This window comes from Phoenix dactylifera, unplaced genomic scaffold (genome assembly GCF_009389715.1).
Source record: "Phoenix dactylifera cultivar Barhee BC4 unplaced genomic scaffold, palm_55x_up_171113_PBpolish2nd_filt_p 000328F, whole genome shotgun sequence".
In the NCBI taxonomy this organism is placed as follows: Eukaryota; Viridiplantae; Streptophyta; class Magnoliopsida; order Arecales; family Arecaceae; genus Phoenix; species Phoenix dactylifera.
The window spans coordinates 487,125-512,556 of record NW_024067792.1 but is presented as its reverse complement, the minus strand read 5'-3'; the positions used below and the strand labels follow the sequence as shown (position 1 = coordinate 512,556).

At 36.4% G+C, this 25,432-nt stretch overlaps 1 pseudogene; it reads left to right on the top strand.

Annotated features, from left to right (window-relative positions):
* The window catches only part of LOC103708842, a 44,155-nt pseudogene that overhangs the window by 11,565 nt on the left and 7,158 nt on the right, over nt 1–25,432 (top strand).

The following is a 25,432-nucleotide window of genomic DNA, read 5'->3' as shown; positions in this document are numbered from 1 at the left end:
AGCTACATATACATTCTAGTTCCTGACCAATATTTGTTGTTTCATCTGTGGAGAGAAGTCTTTATTTCGTTTTAGGTGATTGTGGAGTAGCAATATATTGGAACTTTTGATATAATTATGGTTTAATGATAGGAAAGATGCATGAAACATAGTTTTTCTTGATTCTGGTAAAATTGACTATTGGATTCTCTTTTAATAAATTCTTATACAAGGAGTTTTTATCTAAAAGTATTGCTTATGCTTCTAAATTCAATACAAATCTGTTCTCCAGTCGATATATGCACAGTGCAGGTATAAATCAAAAAAAGAGAATTGTAGAGCTGTGATACAGAACATAGTTGTGCCATCAGCCATGTCATTCGAATTGCGTGGGTTAAATTCATCGTCAGGAAATAATTCCCTTGAAAGAAACCAGTTTTAGGAGTGAATCTTTCTCTGAAGACAGAGACCAGGAAGCTATATCAGAGACTGGGTGCCTCTCCATCATCGTGCTTGGTGCTTCAGGTGACCCTGGCGAAGAAGAAGACATTTCCAGCTCTCTTCAACCTTTTTCGGCAGGTCTGTTGGATTTAACTGGCCTAGAATGGTCAATTAGGGTCTTATATCCTCATCACCATATCATACAGTAGTTAGTTTGAACTTTGAAATATAAAATTGCATTTGGGAGCCAAAAGGCAACAAGGAGTTCACTTATTACTTGCATGTTGATAGATGTAAACATGATCAACCAACTCTTTTTGATTAATCTCTTTAAGGAGTTGCAATTCTGGCAGCTGAAATGTGAAGGCAATTTTTCTATATATTTGTGATTGCTATAAGAAGGTAATTGCATAAGTGACTGAAGTTTCTTATCTTCTCTTGGTACATGAAAATTCTGAAAACAATATGCCTTGTTATGTGTTTTCAAAACTTAATAAGGGACTATTAATTGTACAAACTAAGCATGTGTTAGAGAAAGAACATCATTCAAGTTACTCAACATAAAACACTTAATTAAATACTTTTGACTTGGGTATAGGCTATTTCTTTATCTCATTACCTTATTGGCTTTGCTGCATGCATTGCAGATGTCATCAAAAGTGGGCAATTGATGTGAAATAGGACACTAGGTCCTTTAGAGTTTAGGTCAATAAAAATGGCAGCATTTGAAATCAAATGCTCATTATGAATTTTGTTTTACTAATTTGTTTGTAAGTACCTACTTCTGGTATACAAAGGTTGTCATATCTGATAAGTAATATGCATAATTCTCAAAATTCTAGTCTTATTTTTGACAGATGACCAGTTAATGAGACTGGTCTGCCTTCAGTGTGAATGCATAAGATTTGCCTCCACCTAACTTGTGGGACATCATATGAATAGATTTGCGCAAAGCACAGGCTGCATAAAATTTATTGGTTTAAAATGCTCAATAGAACAAGAGCTCAGGAGCCACTGAACAACACTTTAGCCATTGGATTTATATAGACAAAGCCACTGTTTAGAATTTGGAAAAGAATTTGGCAAGGGAAATAAATCAATGTACATTGACTACAGGATGCATAACAGTTTGGCTGTAATTACATGAATTTAAAGTAAGTACTAAAGCATCACTCTTACTAAGTATGCCATAACGTATCGAATCGGATAGATATGGGGAGGACCATACTGTACCGGTTTGGTATTGGTAATACGGTACTAGGGTCGATACGTCAAACCGGCCCCCTATCGGGCATATTGACATAGTAACAGGGTGCACCAGTATGGAGCCTAGCCGAGATGACGTACCTTGATCCTTACCATCATCAATAATTTTATATGTATCTTTTGATCTAATAGCTGGATGCATACTGTATTTATTTGCTATTTATTTTGTTGTTTAAGAAATTAACTAAGCATTTGTTTTTGAAGCTAGCGTAAAGTTAACTTGTTGCAATATTTGGTTGTTGATCTTGTCCTAAATCTTAGTTAACAACAACTTTCCTAGGAAGGATTTTCTTGCATTAGAACCTTTGCAAATGGATTTTAGGCTATAGGACGGTCATTCAACGATTTACTTAATATACTAATGCTTTCAACAGGCCATTTATTGAATCCCAAATACATGCACTTCACATCATTATAAAGTATGAAAGTCTATGTTAGTCAGAGTGTAGAATTATGGAAGGTTTATATTTTTTATCTTGGTACCGTTTATAACTCTAAAGATTTGTTTCTTATCAAAGTCGACTTATACGTAGGTTACAGAACTCTTCTTTTAGAGTGTATGAGTGTTTACAATAGATGTATTTATTGAATCTATATATGATTCATTATAATTAAAGTAGTCATCTATCTTTATGATTGTTTAATCAGTGAGGCTGGTGCTGGAATAATTATTATGTGATCAGATTCTAAGGAATTACATATCGCTTTTGCTGCTTCAAACTGCATGAAGCTAAAATGGAATCAATATCCAATTCTTCCTGAAAGATTGGTATGCGTTTAACATGCAGAAATCACTAAAACTGGGAAAACCTTAAGTTATCTGGTAGTAATTTGAGCATATTTTTCATTAGCGATAAGGAACGAGGTGGTTGGATTAGCCTGCAAACCTACTGTTTTAGGCTTCAGATTACTTGTTAGAGATGTATTTGTTGCATTGAAATAACTAATTGTTGTTAGGAGTTTGATATTGTTGTTTCTTTCGATGAAATATATGTAAATATATTAAGCTGTTGCTTTTTATAGTATAGAAGGCATCTAAGTAGATATATTATCATGGAAATGATAGCTACAATTGAAGGGCATTTAAAAATTTATTGAAGTGCATTCTTTATATGTTAGTGTCATTATTAATATTAGCTTTTAGACTTTTGCTAAATTTCCATGTGTCGTAGTCAAAGCATTTGTGATTGTTTTGCTTGCAAGTTGTTTCTTGTAATGTACACGGTATCCTATATATTGCTCATGGTTTGAGATTGGACAGGGATTTTTACAACCATGAAGTTGCATATTTTGGATATGTCGACAAAATTTCAGATGATGGTTAAGAGAACGCATTCGAGGGTGGATTTCATTTTTGTGTTTTTCTTGTTGGGCATTGCATAAGTATAGAACTTATTAGATGATTTATTCTTTCTCTACCTATCAATATTCAGTATTACACAATATTCGTATTTTCTTATTAGCTTTTGATGTTACATGCGATTTTTTATCTGGTCTGAACAACAATTTCTCTTTTTTTTTGGGTGATACTGATGCACTACAGCTCAGCTGTAGCAAGTGTAGATCACAGTCAGACCAGTCAGCCACCGTTCCTCTCTTATAAATATGGATGCCTTGAAATGAGTTACACTTCATGTATGTGCTGATGTCTAAAGCGGGTTGAACTCTAAGAAGCATGGAATACAGAACTGACCCGAAGTGGGTGGTTTGATCCATATAACCAATTGTGTTGACTCGAGACCAATTCATCGTGTGGGTCGGTTCGGCCTATAAACTCCCCTCCCCCCTTCCAACGACTTCTCTTGAAGAATGATCGTGCCTAGCTCCACTCTTAATGGGTAAGTCCTATTGCTCTCCTCTCCATACGAGTTTCTTCCATCATGTCAGTTCAAAGTCCCGATTGTTCTTCGAGTTGCTTTCTCTCTCTTTTGAAGCTGGTGTCGCTGACGAGGTATGTCCTCTCCCTCTCTCTCGCTCCCCCTTTCTCCCCCCTTCGGAGTGATCATTGACCCCTTTGCTCTCTTGCTTCTCTCCCTCCTTCCTCCTCCTCTCTTTTCTCCCTCCTTCCTTCTCTCCCTCTTCATGGGGCTTCTCTCTCTCCCCTTCTCCTCTTCCCTGCTCCCTCCTCTTTAGTTGGTACGCATTGAATTGGCACGGCATGAGCCATACGTACTGACCAATTGCTGGCCGATATGACCTTTGGTACGTTCGACTACCTTATGAGTAAGGTGGGGCATTTTGTTAATCCAATCAATCTATCCGAGTCCCTCATTCAAACTTTTGTTGCGTGAGATGGTAATTGTGAGACTTTCTATGCTGCCGTAAACTTGCCATAGGGCCATTGGATGTTGAAGAGCCTCTTCCCCCACCAATATGCCTCCGATGATCTCTGATGAAAAGTTGACAACACATTCCCATCATCCAATTAATTCATCAAAATTTGTCTTAACTCTTAGAGTACCCTAGCTTGGGGGTTTCAAGTGAAATGACTCACTAATGGAGGGACGTAATATGACACTTGGAGTAAGATGTGAGATTATTGGCTTCTTTTGCTGGTCTTAAAGTTGTGGATTATTTTTCTTCACTTGGCATGCATGTAGCTTGCACTCGCATGGAGAGTAATGGTGGTTCATGAAGATGTGCTGGAGTTTTATAAAAAGTGTAGAAAGGTGGGACATAGGAAGAGAAGAAGGTGTTGAATTGTCATGGCGACGTTGGTGGGATATTTGTGAGATAAGTAGTGTGAAGAATGATGAACTAGGATGCTTGGATGGTTTGCGATTCGAGTGTATTTAATAAATAGGATCAAAATTCAGATTTGGTCTCATGGATATGACTAAGGAAGTGGGTTATTAGACATATGTATTTATACTCCGCAAGCTATGAAAATGGCAACATGCCCGTAAAAAATTAGCCCATACGTGTAGGTATGAGAATAAAGAAAAATATACTAACTAGTAGCATGAAAGTTTTCGGAGAAACACTTCAAAACTTAAAAATATTTGTAGGTCAGTAAAGGGATTTACCATGTTTCTGTAATTTATTGTCAAATGGTTTGTAGTTACGGCTTCATGAATGATGGAATGATATTGACTTGGCATAGAGTGAGCATGTAAATGCAACATGATTTGTATCACGAGTAAAAATAATGAAAGAATCATCGTTAATTCGTTAAAGATTGCTAGGAATGGTAATTATAGTCACATTTAAAGCAACATCAAAATCTATAATTAACATTTATTGCTCAATTCTGGTTAGCAATGGAGGATCAGACTAATAGTTAGGGGAAAAAAAGCAGCCCACCTGAGACGAATACTGTTTCGACTTTGAAATTTTTTTTTGGGTTGTTGAGTTCTGTGGTTGATAGAGGGGTGGTTGATCCCTCCATGGGTTTGTTTCTCACCTTAGTGATGATGATTTCACATTGATCAAGCGATCAAGAGAGTGATCTAAAATTATTTCTACAAAGTGTGAATATGTGTAGACCATGTTGAATTGCATCCACCCTGCTTCTTAGTTTCTTGGAGGGGAAAAGACCCTAGAGCAAGTTGTCACCTAGTTGAAAGAAGAAAAGATACTTATAGGCTTATAAGCCTTCATGTGTGTTGGCTTTTTGTGATAGATTGTTTTTGTTGAGTGATCTGAGGCCTCCTTCATCTCTTATTGGAAGGATGGTAGTTAACTTCTGCTTGGTGTTAACCAATGTTTTTCTCCATAAGTAACTAACAAGGCTCTTTGTGGTTAATTTATTCCTTTTGTGCTCGCTCTAGAAACAACAAATCTCTTGATAGTCAATTCTATGATAGGTACATAGCCTTTTGCAAGGCTTCTGTATGAATAATGTGGAAGTGGAACCATGATTTCTTCAAGTGTTATATATAAATAAGTTTGTTTATCAAATATGGTCTTCATCATTATCAACCACTCAGAAAGTTGGTTTGACAATCAGATATATGATACAAATGGATGCTAATAGTTGTTGGGTTAATAGTTCATGTGCTTAAAAGGAGAGATTCTCACAGTATTGTAGCTCATGAAATAGCCATGCTAGAAAATTGGGAGAAAGATAGTCCTAGAGCTTCTGGTAATGGTGGCCTTATTGTTCTTAAAGTTGCTGCAACATTCTTGGGGCCTGTTTGGGATAATCCTATGGATCTCAAGATTGGAAATAAGATTTCTAGAATTACAGATACAAGGCTTGGCCCAACCATGTTAACTTGACCTTTTCCAGCCCATTCTTGCAGGAAGAAAAAAAGGACCTATTGAGGCTTTTTTCTTCCAATGGATTCGTTCCGGCACTCAAATTGTTTCTTGGGAATTTTGTTCTAGACCTAGCCTAGCCTGCAGTCCTGTGATCCTGCTGGGTTGTACTCGCCCAATCCAAGGTTTTGTTGGTATATTCCTATGATGAGCTGAAAATCTTGTAGGATCGAGCATGTTGGCTCATTTATCTTGTATTTCTAAGAGCTATCCAACTAGCCCAAATCCTAACACAAGATCTATGGAGGTCTTTTTTTCCCACGGAATTTGGTCTGGTGGTATATGGATGATGCAGGTCATGCTTAAATGGATGCCCAATATACAAATCCTCAAGATTTTCAGCCAATCCTGTAGGAATATCAACAGGTCTAATTGTTGAATGGAACCAGAATAGCACCTCCTTAACATGAGTGAGAGAGAGAGAGAGAGAGAGAGAGAGAGAGAGAGAGGAGAGAGAGAGTAAATGCATACTAATGGACAAATTGATGGTAAGAAAATTTTAATCTACCGAAATGTTGAAAAAAGCAAGTAAACTGAAGGACATAATTTTGCTTCTTTCGAGCCTGAATTTTTGCTTCTAATGTTCAATTTAACACAACTGTCCCACTTATTAGAGACAAAAACGTCCCAATTAGGAAAACTTAAATCATGAAAAGATTATAGCGTTGCCTACCTCGTTACTTTGCATTCTAAATCCTTGTCGTCTCTTGAAAAACTGGCTTTGGTTTTTATTTCTCTATTGCTATTGCCTCACACATATTTGTGTACAGATTCCTTATCCAAGGTAAAGGAGCTTCAGCTGAGCATACAGAAGATCTGTCAACATTTTTACAATTGGTAAGTTAGCTATCTTTCTTCTGGCCTCTGAAGATTTTCAAGTGGTGTAACTGAGAAAAGAGTAATGGTATTTTGCAGATCAAATATGTTAGTGGTTCTTATGACAGTGAGGATGGATTTTTATTGTTGAATAAGGAAATTTCAGAGCATGAGTCATCAAAAACCAGTCAACCAGGAACTGCTCGCAGACTGTTTTATCTTGCATTGCCTCCATCTGTTTACCCTTCAGTCTCCAAAATGATCCGAAGATACTGCATGAACCAATGTAAGCTTATTATGCCAAGACACATTATAAACCTGGCTTCTTTAACTTTCAGTTTTCTAATTTGAACTTTGTACCATGGATATTAAACTTCTACTAGTTTCATCTAGTCCACTTTTGCAGTAAGGTTCATCATTTGATCTCACTTATTTGAATTAGGGCTTTCAAGTGACTTACAATATCCATATGCATCTTACCCTGATGGGCTTAACCGTTGCTTTTGTGAATTCAAATTATTCTAATGCCTAAAACTTTCAGTGCTTTGTACTTAGGTGGCTTCATGTGCCTAAGGAGGTTATAACAAAATGGGTGGAAGAGAGGATTTAATGCCTTTTCTAGTTTCATTACTTCAATATAAATGCTAAGGATATGGCACTTCATGTTTAGTTGAGAGAGGAAGTAGCTGAACGAGCTACTTTGAGCTACATTTCATCTATAAGATTCTTGTTTATTCAAGAACATGAGTATTTTCTATTATTTAAAGATTATTTTCATTTTTTTGTATTGATTCAACAATGCAAGTATACCATCATCATCATTACCATCATTAAATTATATTTATCTTCTTCATTGTTGTATTCTAAGGACACACTAATAGTGGTCCTTCAGTTAAAGAGTTTTCTGAAGTTGACAAGCCAGGATGTTATTTGTTACGCACAGAAATCAATGTTCTATGTACATTTGGAACAAATCCAATGTCAAATTTGCCACTTCCAATGATATGTATGTAGTCAATATCTTGTAAATTTTTCTTCAAACCATTCAAGCAAAATCTTTAACTATGCCATGACGAGGACCGGAAGCAAACACTTCAGTGGAATGTGAAAAACAAATGCTTCTTGAGTTGGGAGAATGTTTAACATTTTTTTTTAATGGTAAAAGTGGAGATGTAACAAACTAATGATTTATACAAGTTCTAGACATAGAATCAAGCAGCCTCCCCTATTCTCTGAAAGATCGACTCATTACATTGTGGTTAATTTCTATAACTTTAACCACTTCTCATTTTGTTTTCAGCAAAAGAAATATTGCACACCTAGAGGAAAGAGGTTGTGCAATATTTACTCCAAAACAAGATCACTGTACCGTACCGAAACCGGATGGTATGTGCTATGGGGCATACCATACCATACCGGTTCAATATCGGTATATGGTACAAGGGGCGTAGTGACGCTCTGTATGCCGAACTAGTCCGTACTATATCATACTGACATAATAATAGTATGGCACTGGTATGGAACCCGATACCGAGATGGCATACCTTGCTCCGAAGGCTTTCTAACGAATACTATCACCCTTTTTCATAACTTAACCACTATTCCTCTTATAAGTTTGATTCAACTAGGTTTATGCAGCTTTGGAGGCTTTGATGATAGTTTGATGCCCAACTGTAAAAAATACTTTATATGTATGCAGTCGTATGTATGTGTTTGCATGCGCACACGAGCACGTGTGTCTATATGTGGGTATGCATGGACATATGTATACTCAGACATATATGTTTGGACATATCTATGTAGATGCATTTTTTATATTTGCATATGCATATGCATGTGTGAAAAACATACCTTCTAGTTTATCTATTCCTCCTATATTGATCAAAAAGTTGTAATATTGCTTTCATTTCATCTTGCTGTTATTGAATCAGTCGTACTTGTAGGCATTTAATAAGATCCTCAGATACCTTTTTTTTCCCCTACTCTTTTCTTGGATGAGGATTCCAATGCCATGCTGCATTTTGTTTTTCGCTTGATAAAACCATTTCATATTAATGTTATATTACATTAGTTGAATGATTGAATTTTGATCCAAATTCCGCATCACTAATATTCGTTAGTCACCAACTAGTTGTACATTTTATGTATCCATGGATACTAAAGCAGATCGGCTCAGGTATTTGAAAATTTTGTCGAAAACTTTCTATGGTACTATCATGGACAATTAACTTATATATCTGGAGTATGTTGATTTTCATCTTTTTCAGATATTTCCACTTAAGGTACTTAGAAACTGGCCTGAGATGATAAACTAGAAATAGAAAACTATGATAGGACAAGTCATGTTTTTATTAGAGATTTCTAGGTGCCTTTACTTCATAAAAAAATTCAAAGGCATGATAATGGAAATTTAATTCTGAAAGTTTATATGAAAATTATCCGGATAAAATGTTGAAGCTCATTATCTACTATACTTTGCATCTGGCAATTAATTGTACCAAACACAATTAAATCATTTTTTGGCACTTTGGTCAAATTGGACTTTTTTGGACTTTTTTTAGATTGACCCAGCATTAATTGGAAGCGGCAACTGTTCTAGAAGAGACTTTTACTGCATGAAAATTTTTCTACTTACTTGCATATAGATGGATTTCCATGCCATACATTACAGGAATAAAGATAAATATAATAAAAGCTTATTTTGCTCTTTATGATTATTCATTATTGTAACTCCCATTGGCATTTTATCATTCGTCTCATAATCTTATGCAGCTTTGGGCTTTCAGCAATCAATTTTTATGGGTCTTCTATGAAACCATAATTGCTATTGATATATATTTTCTTTTTCAGCTGATCTTAGTGGGTGGATCGGATTGTTGTTGAGAGCCTTTTGGAAAGGACTTAGACTCTGCAGAAGAACTTAGTGCCCAGCTTGGGGAGCTATTTGATGAACAACAACTTTACCGAATTGATCACTATCTGGGAAGGAATTGGTCCAGAACTTGGTACTATCTAAACTATAACTGAAATATGCTTTTTCCCCCTTTCTTCATTTGGTGGAAAATGCCTGAAGGCAGAGAGCTGTGGCCCTTCCTCCAATGCCCTACCCCTCAAGCTCCAGTGAATTTAAATATGCTTATTGCAATTCTCTATTGATCATTTTGTCCTGTATGTATTTGAATTGGCAGCTTGTGCTTCGTTTCGCCAACCGCTTCTTTGTGCCTCTTTGGAATCGTGATAATATTGACAATGTTCAGGTAATAATCTCTCTGTGGTTGATGAAGAAGTGAAGATTGTCACTGTATTGATTATTATAGTAGGACAATCCAAGACAATCTGATTCAATAACATTTTATGAAGAAAAAATCTGTTTTCTTCTCTTGACTACTTATATGGTAACCAAATTCATAATAGTAAGTCGTAATCTTTTTCCTTTTTCTTTTTTGCCTCTAGTGCAGCTATCTGGCCATATATTCTACATTTTATTTTCATTTTTCAAAGATTTTCTCAACTAATCTTTCTTTTTTTTTTCTTTTTCTTTTTGGGAAGTTAAGGATGACAATTCTGTTTATATTGAATGGTGAGAGCACATCCTTTCCTTGAGTGCCATTCTGGAGCTATCAGATTAGATGCATGACTTTTTCCCTTCCAACTTACAACAAAAGTTAAGGGTTTATTTCAAGATGTATAGTTTGGCTGGAGTGTACATACTTGGAGAACTACGAGTTTGTTGATTTTAGCATCTCCTGGGGGCTTTCTTCTTCTCCAGTCTATTTTTGCTTCTATTTTTCTATCATCTCTAATCACTGTATTTTCGGTTTAGTCTTTGTAAAAATAAAATGAAAAGCTTTAAAGGATCGATCTGTATATTCCATATCTTATTCTTCATTCTTTTACTGAATTATTTCTGTTTCTAAACAGATTTCGAAATCTTAAGATCCTAATGTAGGCCCTGCTCAATATGCTATTACAGATTAGGGATTGGAAACCAGCAAAAATGCTGCTGATCCATCTTTGCTGTCAAATCCTAAACTGTGACTTTAGAAAGTCTGATTTCATTTCTTCCTTCATTCTTGCTGTTCTTTGCTCGAATTCAATACCTCTCAGTTCGTTTCGTGAGAAACTAGATTCATGTCTTGTAATACAGGTCATTTGCTCTACTTCAAGAAATCATTTTTTATCATTTAGAATCATGAAATTTAGTAGAAATGGAAATTGGAACGTGATTCCCTAACTTCAGGGACATTATTATCCCCATCTGAAAATGTTAAAATGTGAATATATTATTGCTGAACCAAAATATAAATTTATAATTGTAAACAAGTTATTTAAAAAATGGACGAGAGAGAAAAGGGAAATCATCCTCATCAAACATAATAAAATAGGATTCCTATAAGCATTAATATGACCCATCTGATACCCACCCTTTCTAACATGTTGATCACTATGGCTGGATCCATACCTGACCAGCAAACAAGACGCACTTAATTGCCTATCCAAGAATTGTATTGTAGCTGGTTGAAGCAACTAGGTTCAGGTTAATAAACAGATGGGGATGACGTCGCTAGATAATTGAATATAGCTTCCTTCTTTTTCCACTAGTAAAACCAGATATGTACTCTAGAATGGATAAAAATGATCTAGAGATTACTGAGCCAACCTGAAGTTATTATGCAGTTATGATCTTAGTATGGCAGTACAGCAAGGCTGCTATGAATCGACTCATCAAATGGATTTCTAATCCATATGTGTTTTTCCATTTTTTGTCATATGGAATAAGTACTTTACTATAGCCATTTTTTGAGGTTGTTAAAGAACTTAGGAGAAGATGTTGCTTTTATCTACAAATAGTCTTTTGATGGATTTGCCAACATAATGTGTCCATGTTTTTTTGTTGAATCTTTTTTATCATTTAATTTACTAAGGAGTGGCTTTTATTGATTAAAGAATTTAGTGATGTTTCTTTAACACTACCTACTTTAATTGATTATTTGATGGTTGAAAGGAATATCCATATATATGATTTTCACAATAATTCAGATTCGAGTACTACTAGAAATAAGATTCTGAAATTAAGGATGTGTAGGAGGCACACTCATATGGTGGGAGGGTGAGTAGCAAGTTACGTGTTATTCATCAGACAGGTGGTTTATTGCTAATAGTTTATTTTCTCTTATCCGTGCTATCATGAACCTTTTGTTTTCTTTTATTAGCTTTATAATGTTTTCCAAAGGCTTAACATGAAACATCCTTTTCCTTTATTGTAACTAATGAAACCTTAATATTCACTAGAGCATCTAGGACTTTCCTGTACTGTGGCATGAGTTACTAAGTTCAAGTTTTGTTGGTGACTGTGCGTGATTAAAAATTTACTTTTATCGAGTGCTTTCTTGTTTTTCAATAACCATTAGTGATAAAGTTTAATCTATATTCTGTAGTTTTCATGATTTTGTAGGTGACCCTGCGAGTGATTAAATTTCTATTGTAAAGTACAAGTTCTGATGAAGACATATGTATTCATTTGCTGCTATGATAATTATAATCGTACGATACTTATAATTTGGGTTGAAAAAAAGAAAGAGGTCATGATCCTTTTTTTTTAATTTTTTTGACATCACAATCATGAAATTGAAGGTTCAGCTCTCATTGTTGCAAAAGTTGTAGAGGTTTGGTTCTTGAATATGCTTAAATAAAAATTTGCATTTAAGACATCTGAAATGTAACATCCATGAAGCTGATCATTTGAAATATTTTCCACTTCTAAGAGATAAAACCCATATCCTGCAGATTGGTCTTCAGGGAGGATTTTGGAACTGAAGGGCGTGGAGGATATTTTGATCAATATGGGTAAGTTCCATGAGAACATCTTAGAATTTGAAACTACATACTTTGATAGGTAGAAATAATCTTCAATCAAGATATTTTGTATCAAAATCTTTAAAAGGTTTACAAGCTTGTAAATTTGGGCTATTAAGGAAATGTGAGATGCTTGGTTTACAATATTTTATTCAAATCTCAGATTTGCATCCTTTGGAATGAGTTTATTCTTCTTGAGGATTTCAGCATATCGTTTTCTTATGGAAGTAGGATGCCAACTTTTTATCCTGGACTTGCTAAGTCAAATAATTATAGTCTTCAATGTTGTGAAAGTTTAGTTGAACGATAGTTTTGCATAAGAAGTGCTTTGCAATTAGTACAAGAACCCTTCCCTGTATTGATTTGAATCCGGTCCACATCTTTTATGGAGTCACTGTCTATTAAATTTGTTTATTTTCTGGTTTGGCTACTCTATCTGTTTTACTTATTGAAATAGCACAATCATCCTTTTTCATATGTGGAAAATCATAAAGCTAATATTCATCTATGCGGGTAGTTCCTCTCCATCTTTTTGTTAAAACCTTTGAAATGCTAACTTCCAATGTTTTTTTTTTCTTTTTTTTTGGCAGAATCATTCGTGACATTATTCAAAATCATTTATTGGCAGGTAATGCAAATCATATCACATTGTGTTCTTGGGTTGCACCAGAACATTTGGCATTAGAATTTTAAAATTTCATTTATGTTAACCGGAAGGATGAGTATTTGCTAACACTACTATTTATTGATGTATTTGTTTGATAAAATAGTTTTTGCCTGTTCTTCTATCATCACATGTTTATTATTCTAGAATGAAAATTAATTAGACTGTATGAACAACTGAGGTCCATACACTAAATATTAGAGGAGAGAGAGACTTATAATTAGGGGTGGTAAAATATGACCCGACCTGCCACCCGACCCGTGTTCGATCCGCCATAAACAGGTTCGGGTTTTGGCCTAAACAGGTTCGGGTCGTAAACAGGTCGACCCGTTTAACCTGTTTATTAATTGGGTCGGATACGGATTTTAGATGTCTGACCTGTTTAAACTGTTTAACCCGTTTAACTATTGGGCCAGGTTAAACATGTCTAAACATGCTAAAACGGGTTAAACAGGTCTAAACAGATCGGGACGGGTCTAAACAGGTCGGGTTAGACAGGTTAAACAAGTCTAAACAGATTAAACAGGTTGGGTTGGGGTAAACAGGTTTAAACAGGTCGGGTCAGGTTGGGCAAACAGGTTACCTGTTTATTAAACAGGTTAAATGGGTCGGGTCGAGTTACCTGTTTTATTAAACATGACAGGTTCATATTGTAATTTCTGACCTGTTTAATAAACAGGCCGGGTTCAGGTTTATGGTTTCTGACCCGACCTGCATGTGACCCGACCCGATTGCCACCCCTACTTATAATTGGATCATATTCTATTGTACAAACCGAGGTCGGCGGAATCGTCCGGTTCGGGGTGTCTCAAGTCATATTGGCCGCGGACCGGAACAGTTTTGGCGACGAAAACGAGACCGACTTTGAAGGGGAAGAAGATGAAGGAAAAGAGAAAAAGAGAGAGAGCGAAGGAGGGAGAGGAAGGTAGAGGCCGGCCGGCGGAGGCCGGGAAGCCACTACGTGGAGGAGAGAGCCGCGGAAGAGGGGCTCGCTCCGGTCCCCTATTTCGTTTGAAATAGGGGCCGGAGTGGAGCCCATCTTCCGCAGCTTTTCGGCGGCTCTCCGGCCTCCGCCTCCTCCGCGCGGCTGCTCTCGGCCTCCGTCTCCTCCGCACGGCGGATCTCCGGCCTCCGCCTCCTCCGCGCAGCGGATCTCCGGCCTTCGCCTCCTCCGCGTGGCTGCTCTCCGGCCTCCGCCTCCTCCGCACGGCTGCTCTCCGACCTCCACCTCCTCCGCGCGGCTGCTCTCCGGCCCTCTGCTGGCTCTCCGTCGGCCTCCTTAGGTGTCCCCTCTCTCTTTCCTCGTTCTTCCTCTCCCTCGCCTCTTCTACTGCGTCGGTATAGGCTTGGCCAGGCATGGCATGGCACGGCGCTGGCCCGTATCTACTCATGCCACCGGGCAACCGGTACAGTGCTTGGTACCGGTTCCGCCGATCCTGATACAAACATCTCAGAATTTGAAAGTAGCGACATTTATAGAATGCAGAGAAATTTATTGTGGATTCTAATCTCCATAATCAAAAAAATTTTCTCTGGCCTTTTATAGTATATTTATCAAGATAGTTATTACATAACTTCTCATGAAGTCATACCTTATCATTCAAGTCTTCTGGAGAACTAAATATTATCTTTCTCCGCACATTTCTAAATTCTAATCTTACAAAAACATTTTGCTCCTATTTTGAAATGTTTTTCCTATCTTCATTTGTTGTTATATCTACCTCCATGTTTGGAGGTAGTGGCAGTCAGTGTTGTTGAAATCTTATGATTCATGACTTGGATATTATGATCCAGATCAAAATGGCCCTAAATGCATGGTTCTTGGTATGCGGATCAGGATCAGTTAGGGGCTTATGATGAATCATATAGTTCCTTGCATCAAAGAACCGACTTGCTTATGCTATTTAGTTATTAAATCACATGTAAATCCTCTCTATATAGTTTATTTGACTATATGACTTTTAATGCCTAATCACTATTAAATCTTGAGTGGTAATATTAGAAAGCTTGTATTTGCAGTTTATAGAGTTACAATTAAGAGGCAATCTTTAAAACCAAATGTTAGAATCTTATCATCTTTCCCTAAATGTTCTAGTTAAGATGACAACTGAATTGGCTGGTAGTTTGAAAATATCTTGGATAACCAGACACAACGTGATGGGCTTATCCTCGTGGAAACTAAACTTGTTACATGTATGGTTTTTTTATACTTCATTCATATACTTGATGCTTGACTCATATTTCAATTTTGACATTTAATTATATTTTAAAAATATTTGGAACTTATTAAAAGAATAGTACAATCTGTGATCTGATCCATGATCTGATTCAATACTGCCCACTATGATTCACAACTTGATCTGATCTTAACATGGTGGCAGCGATCGTGGTATGCTGAAGTGGACCAATTATGGGGTTAGAGTTCAAGTGTATGGTCTGTCCAATCTTAGTAAACCCATTTTTACATGGTAGGAAGCTTACATATGGCAAATTATTAATTAGATGAGTAGATAATTCACTGCACATTAGTTATTGCTGCTGATATGCCCTTTCTGCTGTGGATGGCGGTATAGAAAATGACATCATGTAGCTTTTGCTTCACTCTTGACCTGCTCAACCTTACAATGTTGACCCCGTGAAGCACTAGTAAATCTGTAATATCTTTGATTTTCTTCTCTTTCCTTGCCTCAACTTACTTACGTGCCTCTAGTTTCTCATGCATATGAGATTCAATCTTCTCATGTACTCTATCTTTAACTGATTTCTCATGATTAAATGGGGATTCCTAAGTACATTTGAGAATCATATATTCTGTATCCATTTCTAACTAACCACTTGATCTTAAAAGCTTAAGCTGTTAGGAAATGTGTCTACAACTTATATTAGGCTTAACGCTCCTCACATGTGGCATGGACCATGCACATGGAGGGATAAATAAGTTGTGATATGAAATGTGTCAAGATGACTACTAGGTTAATTAATTATATAGATAATTTTCTTGGAGCACATTTGACCTGTGACCTCCAATAACCTTAGCTCTGATACCCCTCTAACTTACCACTTGATGCCCAAAACTTAAGCTATTAGGGACTTGGTCAACAATGTATATCAGGTTTAATATATCATGTTTATCCCAATGGAAGTGAAATATTTTGATACTCAACATTTCAAACGATTGTCTCCATATAATTTCCTTTTGTACTCGTAGAGGAATAGCCATGCTGTGTTCCTAAACAATGTGTCGATAAATTCTTATCACTTGTATATTGCCTAGAGTTCATGCACCTCGGTGAAGCTCTGACAATATGTTTGTGTTTGCACTTTGCAATAGTAATTAATAATTCATAGTGCTCTGTTGAACTATGCTTTTTATTAATGATTTTACTACAGATAAGTATAAAGTCATCTTTTAAAAGTAATTTGTTCACAATGTGGTATATTTGGTCAGATCTAATAAAATGTATTGTTGTTTTGCCATATTAATCTATATAATGTCTTAGTAGAACTAGGCATTACAACAGTCAACTTCTGATTGTATTTAGTAGGCGTTCTTAGTTTTCGTGTATTTGGTTTCTTGCTTGCTCATAATTATCCCAAGAGACGTCTCTTTTGGTTGCATGCAAAATTTGAAAAATTCACCAATAAATTATCTTGCACTGTTCAGGTTCTTTGTTTAGTTGGCATGGAGAAGCCCGTATCTCTCAAGCCAGAGCACATTCGAGATGAGAAAGTGAAGGTTCCAAAGTTCATCTACTCGCATCTATCTTCTATTTACCAGATAATATAACCATTTTGCTTTGTACAAATAATAACATGGACAATGAAGAATGTTGTCGTTTTTTCATGTCCTCTTCATGCCTCATTTAGCCATGACACTGGGCACCTTGTATAATTGGTTATATCAAATATCAGGTTCTTCAATCAGTCCTACCCATAAATTATGAAGAGGTTGTTCTTGGACAATATGAGGGCTACAAAGATGACCCAACAGTTTCTGACAGCTCCAACACCCCAACCTTTGCAACTATTGTTTTAAGGATACACAATGAAAGATGGGAAGGTTTGTAAATTTTAGAACAAACTTTCTTAGTAGACATTATTTCTAAGTTTATCCATTTAATAATCTTTTCATGGTCATCTTTTAGATTTTGTGCATAGATCACTCGAATCTAATAATTCCGAGTGCATATATTTTTATGAAATCCATGACTAGGCAAACATCTTGAATTACGTAGCTCTCAATATTGTGCTTGCCATTATTTTTCACCAGTGCTAATAAAGAACATGCACTGCAGGTGTCCCTTTTATACTCAAGGCAGGGAAATCTTTGAATTCAAGGAAAGCAGAAATTCGTGTGCAATTCAAGGATGTTCCTGGTGACATCTTTAAATGTATGGCTCTTTGCATATACTGATTACACAGATGGCCTCTATCAGCTTTGCTACGTTATCTTTCTGGAAGTTTTTCTTGATTACTTTTAGCATCTAGCAATAATAATAGCGAACCTGGGAAAACTAGGATTTGCAAATTTTTTTCATGCACAGCTACTAGTTTTACTGATACGAACAAATTTTGCAGCATCAGCATATCTTACAGATTTATGGTAATGCAGAACAATGCTGTAGTGCACTGATTCCACTTACAATTCAGTTATTTAGAAGCAAAATCTTGATGGGCGAAATGCATTGGCATCTTGATGCTGCTGCTTCATGAGAATATTTTTACATCCAACAGGACCATGCATTCAGTTCTATTTCTGCCTCTATGCTATGACGTACCATTGGACAACTTTGTCCATCTACGTCTTAATCAATGCATCAATCTCTTTCTTTGACATGCTGAACTTGGGTGTGACTTTTGTGTGAGGGTTATTTCTGTTGACTAACCAATTGACCCAAAAGTTTAAGGTGATAGGGAAAGGGTCAGTGATGAATATCAGGCTTAACGAACCCCCTCACGTGCAGCCTAGACCACGCATGTGGAGGGACAAGAATGATTGAAATGAGTCAAGACTATAACTGGGAAATAATTAGCATGGAGAGGATTCAAACTCGTGACCTCTAAACTGTGTTTTGATAGTATGTTGACTAACCATTTGAACCTACATGCTTAAGCTGATAGCGAAAGTGTCAATACTATTACCAGGCTCAACACCTCTATGATCATACTAATTCATGGTTGTAATAATTTATATATTGTTAACTTCTTTGAACAAGCTCATTTCTTGGTTTTTGTCTAGCCATTTACCTCTCCTTGCATGTTTTGGATCCAACTGTCCAGCTTTCTCTTTATTATTCTTGAATTCCGTGCTTTACTTTCAACCACTTGGCCTTTACTTGATCTACTGCTCATCCCATTTTTGCACGATATTGTGATTCTTTTCCTTGTTATTGTTCCTATTGAAAACTTTTTTCTTACTACTTCCTGCACATGCATGGTGTATGAGTTCATATTTTTCATCTGTTTCATCAGCTATCTTCTCCACCCTAAATGATGGTGAAGATGTGTAGTCCTCTAAAGGTCTACTCATTCTCACCCAGAGCAGTAAGCCTTCCATGCACTATTGCGACATTGAGATTGACATGAAGACCAAGTTAAGGGCGTTTAGTTTCTCTTTAACACTAGGGACCATCTTTCCACCCTAGTGGAAAAGATCCCTAATAGCTGCGAGTGGGTTTAGAAACCAAAGTCTAATCTACTGTTAGAGTCTTGTCTTATTGCTCATGTCTTCACAAGACTTTGGCATTGATTACAATGAGACCTTCACCTTTATAGTCATGATTGCTACTAAGGGCATTCATATTGTTGATTTATTTTATGACTCATCTCTCTTTATTAGACATGGATGTTGTTTTTTATTTTTCATGTTGAGCGGTTTAAATGCACCCTTTGGCATTACAAATTCTTGTAACATCTTTATGATGCTATGAGCCAAAATGAAGTCATTTTGCCTCAGGAAAATGCTTCATTCAAGTGGTTACTCGTGTATCGCTTAGCTATCATTTTTATGCTTTTGATGATATTCTTTTTGTTACTTTCTTTAGGCTTGGGGTTCATTCCTCAGGATGTTTCCTTCAAATTTCTAATTTTGAATATTACAAATGAGCGAGGAAGATAGTGGATCAATAGTGTGCTGGTACAATAATCATACCACTGGCTCGGCAATCAAGCTTCATGTTTAGCCAAGTTTCAAATATAGAAGGCCTCTGTCGGTCATAATCACCTATTCTTAACTAAAAGGGATTTTTACCATTTCTCGCTCAGACTTATGCATGTTGTTTACATAGTGTTATTCACTCCTTAAATTATGTGACCAAGGATTTAAAATCGAGGTGCGGACCCATACTGATCATTGGCCTGGTACATTACCATAGTGGGAGGGGGGGGGGGGGATTTAAGGGTCTGCACAGGCTGGTAAGAGGACAGTACTTATGAACAAAAGAAGGGAAAGGTATATTGAGTGGTATGATGTTGCACAGTTTGAGGTGAGAGATCATCATGCAATCTAGGAGCTTATCAGGTGTACCAGATATTGGTCCCTACCTAATATGATGCCAATATGGGTTATACTCGAGTCCTTGAAAAATACATACATAATGAAAATTCAACCATTTAGAATGATCTTAATTTACAAATTAAATCAAAATATTTATCATATTGTTAAAATTGTCCATTTTGAGACCACTTGATAAACTAAGTATGAAATTTACTTCCAAGACTCGAATTTTTGTTTCTATGCATTTTACATAATTTAGAACATGTTTGGTAATGCGGTTTCCAATAGACGTTTTCCAGCACCTGTTTTGCATCAATAGGAATAACTAAGGCTTCATACTTGCATAAATACATTTGGTGTACGCGATTTTAGCGATCACCTTTGAACTATGTTGTATCTCAATGAAAATGCTTCATATAAGAGATGGTGAATCACAATGATGCTCATGTGCCAATTGTGCATGCACACAATGAGGGTGCTGCTAAATATATGACTTTCAAGTTATTCTGATTCTTTACCCATTTTTTGAAAGCTAAGAAATTGATCAGTGCTGCATTTAGTGGATACCTACCTGTTTCTAGTCTGATCAGTATCTCAATCTCTTCTCTTTATTGAAATTTTTTTAATGCCTATATAAGTTTTATTTTAATAGTTTTACTACTAATTGTGGTTTATATTTTACAAAGGCAAAAAGCAAGGCAGAAATGAATTTGTCATACGCCTGCAGCCATCTGAGGCCATGTATATGAAATTAACAGTAAGTCTTCAATTGCTTTGTATTTTCTAATTTTATTTCATTATCATCATTATGAATATATTCTTTATGCATCACATCATCATTGTACGTTACTGCTCACCCATAGATACCATATTTATCCTAGATATTTGAATCCTTAATTGAAAAAATTTAAGAGGAAAGAAATTGATTTCAAGGTTTGACAATATCCTTCGTGGATTTTAAGATATTTTTCAAGGGGAAAAGGAGAGGTTTATGGAGCAGACTTGGTGTCTTGAATAGTGGATTTGCAAGATTTGAGATCAGACTTGTGAAATTTAAATTCAAATCAGCGTTCAGGGTGTCAAGATTCCAAAACCTCCCAAAGTATATACTTCTTAATTCTTCACTTATACATTTCATAGAATAATCACCTTTTTGTGCATATTTCTGTGGATCTATCATGAATTTTCTGATCTACAAAGAAAATTTTGGACATTATCCTGAAAGATATGGATTTGTTAATTTTTTCTTATTTCTTCTCAAGTTCACATTGTTACATGTTGGATTATCATCAAATAATTGATGATAATTTACACTATAAAAAAATGTCAAACTTGCATTTTGTCAATCTTTCATTGAAAATTATTAGTGACTATATCCAAAATCAAAACTATACATGCAAAGATCTCAAATAATATAATATGCTTAAAAAGATGATTATTAATTTTTCTACCATTGCTTTAGCTATCTTGGTTCTTATAATTATTGTTTTTAATTTTTTTCTAATTTATAATTGATATTGCCAAAACTTATTGTGACCAAAATTGAGTTTGGATATGATAACATGTTACTAAAAGTAAAAGATGGACATTTGGAAATAAAGGAAGTCAGCTAGAAGTATAATAGAGTTAACAAGATAACTAAACCCTGCCAATGGAGAAGATTACGAGGATAGAGATTGAAAATTGTACCTTCATGGATGTATTGTGAAATTATTGTAAGATTTAGCAAACTAAATTACTTGATCATATGTTAACTATATTTTGATATACTTGAAAATACGTATAGATGGCATGCTAAAGCTTAATGTTAGATAACTATGCCTCTTGCATTAAAAAGAGTGTTTGAATCATATATATCTTCTTAGGATCTGTTGATGAGACTCATGCTGATAAAAACAAATTATAGCCACAAATTCTGGCCATGGTTATGCTAGACCTAAGTAGTTTTTGGATATTCAGATTTTCCAAAATATTGGGCCAAATCAAAGTACTTTGAAACTTCATGCCATAACCATGTAGCTTTTTCCCAACTATTGGATCGGTTTAATGGATTCTCATTCGCCACTATTCTTATTTATTGTGACTTTTGTGTTATTCCAAGTTTCTTTATATCCTTCCTCACAACCTATTTCCATTTTACCTTAGATTTTTCCCTCCTTTTTTTCAACCACCTTTAATACAAGCTAAAGTATCTTTCTTTACTGGAGCCTTTTCAGATCTTCATTTTACATGTCTATACCATTTCAATTGATTTCCCATTACTTCTTCCTTGATTTGTGCAACTCCAACAGCTCATCTAATATATTCATTTTTTATTTTATCTTTTCTATTTTTACCACACATCCATCTTAAAATTTTCATTTTTGCTACACCCAGCTTGTTTTCATGTACTTCTTTTATTGCTTGGTACTCTGAGCCATGCAAATTGATAGGCCTTATTATTCTATAAAATTTTCTGATGTAGGCCAAGTCTGGCCCAAAAACCAAAAGGGGCCCAAAACAGGCCACACTGATCTGATAGTGAACGGTGCACCTTTAAAACCATTCCAACAGTTTAAGGTCCATCTTTGGAAGAAAGAAGTTCTGCAAAGCCTTCTAGAGGACCATCAGAAGTTCTGAGTTCGAGCCCACCATTGCCTCATCCAATGGAAGTCAAAGTATTATTCAAAGAAATAGAGCTCCACTAGCATATTGTTCTAGAAAGTAGAAGACCCCAAGTCAGACTCTAAGTTGACCCTTACTTGATGGTAGTATGTTCACCATCAGAAACATTTTGATGGCAGCATAAGTGCCGTCCAAACTCTCTCAACGGTTGTTAGGTCACTGTTGAAAGGATTTTCTCTTTAGAATCTTTATTTCGGCAAATTTGCTTCCTAGTGGTGTATTAGGAGTTTATTTTCATGTTTAACATTGATGACACCCAGTCATCTTTATCCCTTGTAGAGGTTCAGAGCATACAAATGCCACATATATACAGCTGTTCTACACAAGTTAAAGAGAATTATTCTTATGGGTGTTATCTTGCTCATCTTTTCCATGTGAGGTGGATTCTATGCATATCCTGGTAGATTCTGGGATGACGGTGAAGCCACTTGGTGAATTCCTTGATCGCAACATGCTTTCTGGTGTTAGTCAGTGGATTCCTTGGTGTGTAGAAGTCTTTTGGTAGTGAGGCAAAGAAGCTAGGTATCCCCAGCACGTAGATCTAGTTTCTCTTGCCTTCTAGTCTTCAAATCAATTTCTTGCTTTCTAAAAGTATAGACTATAGATCATATCTTACTTAGGACAATTAATTTCTTTCTTAAATAATTATTATCTTCTGCTATTTTGCTTTGAAGCTAATATCAGGCTTTCCCCCTCTGCATCATTTGCTCTTAAGTCTCCAAGGTAATGCACGTATCACATAATATTCCAAATGTGCCTCTCAACTTTAACAACTAGCTCCAATTCTATTACATATATCTTCATCTATATCTCCATTATTTTCTAGAATAGGATCTTAAGAAATGAAAATCCATTTCATAGTTATTGACATGTTTTTATGACTGCTGCCGACCTGGCATCAACCCTCCAGCTTTCCCACCTAGGCTTGGAACTCATCACAGTGATATTAAAGTACTCCAAACTTCGCGATAGAAAATTCAATAGTGTTTGGGTAAGAATTTTGGAGTGAAAAATTGAGTTTAGATCCAAAAGGCTGTTTGGTAGGAATTCAATCCAAATTTAGCCTACCTCCTGTTGTGCCTTATCCTCTCTTCCTTGTGCTTCTTCCTCATCAAATAGATGGCCTCTCTCTCTCTTTATAGCCAACTTAGGCCTCAATCTATGCCCCGAATCTGACCATCTTTCTCACTGTTTGTTGGCCTTAACTCCAACCACAACCAATACCGCCATCTTCTCCATCATCACCACCACCATTTTCAAAACCATGACTGCCATCATGTCCGCCTTACCACCATCACCTCAATCATCACCACCCCTGCCACCACCTCCATTGTCACCACCATGACCTTCATAATCATACGCATGGCCGAGTCCACCATTATCACTACCATTACATCGCCAGCACCACCACCACCTCTGCCATCATCACTACCGCCATGCTGATTTTCTCTTAAAGCTCTAAAATATCTTAGGATTTATATGCTGCACTTGAGCTCTACAATATCTGTTGATTGGAACCAAGGTCTGCTGAACCGACCTGTACCGGTCGGTTCAGCCCGTACCGGACCGGTACCGAGCCGCACCGGTCCGGTACAGGGGTATAAAACGGTTCCGACCCAATATGGGTCGGAACCGTTTGGTTTGAGCCTCGTACCGGTGCGAACCGGCTCGGTTCGCACCGGTACATGTGGGAACCGGTGCGAACCGCTCGGTTCGCACCGGTATGAGCTCGAACCGGTGCGAACCGGCTCGGTTCGCACCGGTTCGCTTCTGAAAAATAGTGCCAGCGCTGTGGCACTTTGAAAATGCCACAGCGCTGGCCAAAGGCTGACACTTTCAAAAGTGCCACACTGGGGCACTTTTCAAAGTGCCACTCAACCCGATTTTAGATATTCGAGAGTGCTTTAAATGTATGTAATTGATTGTATCTTAATTTGAAAATATTTTATGTTCTTCATCTCATTATTTGAATCATTTGGAAGTAATAAGTTGCATCATCTACTTTTAACCTTAAACCTAAACATAAAAACATCAAAAAAATATCCAAAAGTGAAAGAACTCCAAAAAAAAAAACGACTATGGGGTCGAAACCAGGCCGAATGTGCCCCATCGGTACGGTATCGGTTCGGCACCGGAACCGTACCGTTACCGGAGCCGACCGGTACGTCGGTACCATCGGTACCGCGAACCTTGATTGGAACAAAGAACCTCCATCTTCTTCTTATGGTTGGAAATAGCTTTATATTCCTTTGCTTCTGATACTTGGAGCTATTTTGTAATAGAAAAGCCCATTGGGAATATCTTTTGGGTTTTGTGCAAATATTTGTTCTTGATTCCAGGTATGATCAATTTTGTTTCAAAATATCTATATTTCATCTTTCCTTTCTCATTTTGTTATTGCAATCATATTGAATTTTCCTCCCTTGGAATTATTATCTTCTATCTCTGATTTGTAGTAGCATAGCTTAAACTGGAGATACTCTTCTTGCTTTTATTACTAGGTCAACACTCAAACATCTGTCTTTTTTTTTTTGTTTTTGATCTGGTTTGTTGGGGCTTCATGCAATAACTTATTGCTTGGAACTCTTTTCTTATGAAATTTCCTTGTGAATATCCAAATATTAAAAGAAAACTGAATTCCAGAATAAACTTTTTTATGGAATATTCACCTGATGCATCATTCCACTACTAAGTATGTTTTTTTTGTTTCTCTGTAAATTTTTCCCTATGCATCCAAACGGTACCAAGGTTAATTACAAGAAGATTGTTATCAAAATGTAATAGGGCTACAAGGTGCTATTGCTTTGGTGAGAGGAGTTAATCTTCTTAAATTTATTTGGTGGAGATATGGAGCGTATGCTAGTGTTAGAAGTTAGAACTCCATCTCATGGAACAGATGGGAAATTGAGAATCATAGGAGTTTTATTTGATATCATATATGAGTTTGGATATATTGTTGTAGGAGATTTATGACCTGGAATCATGTTTTC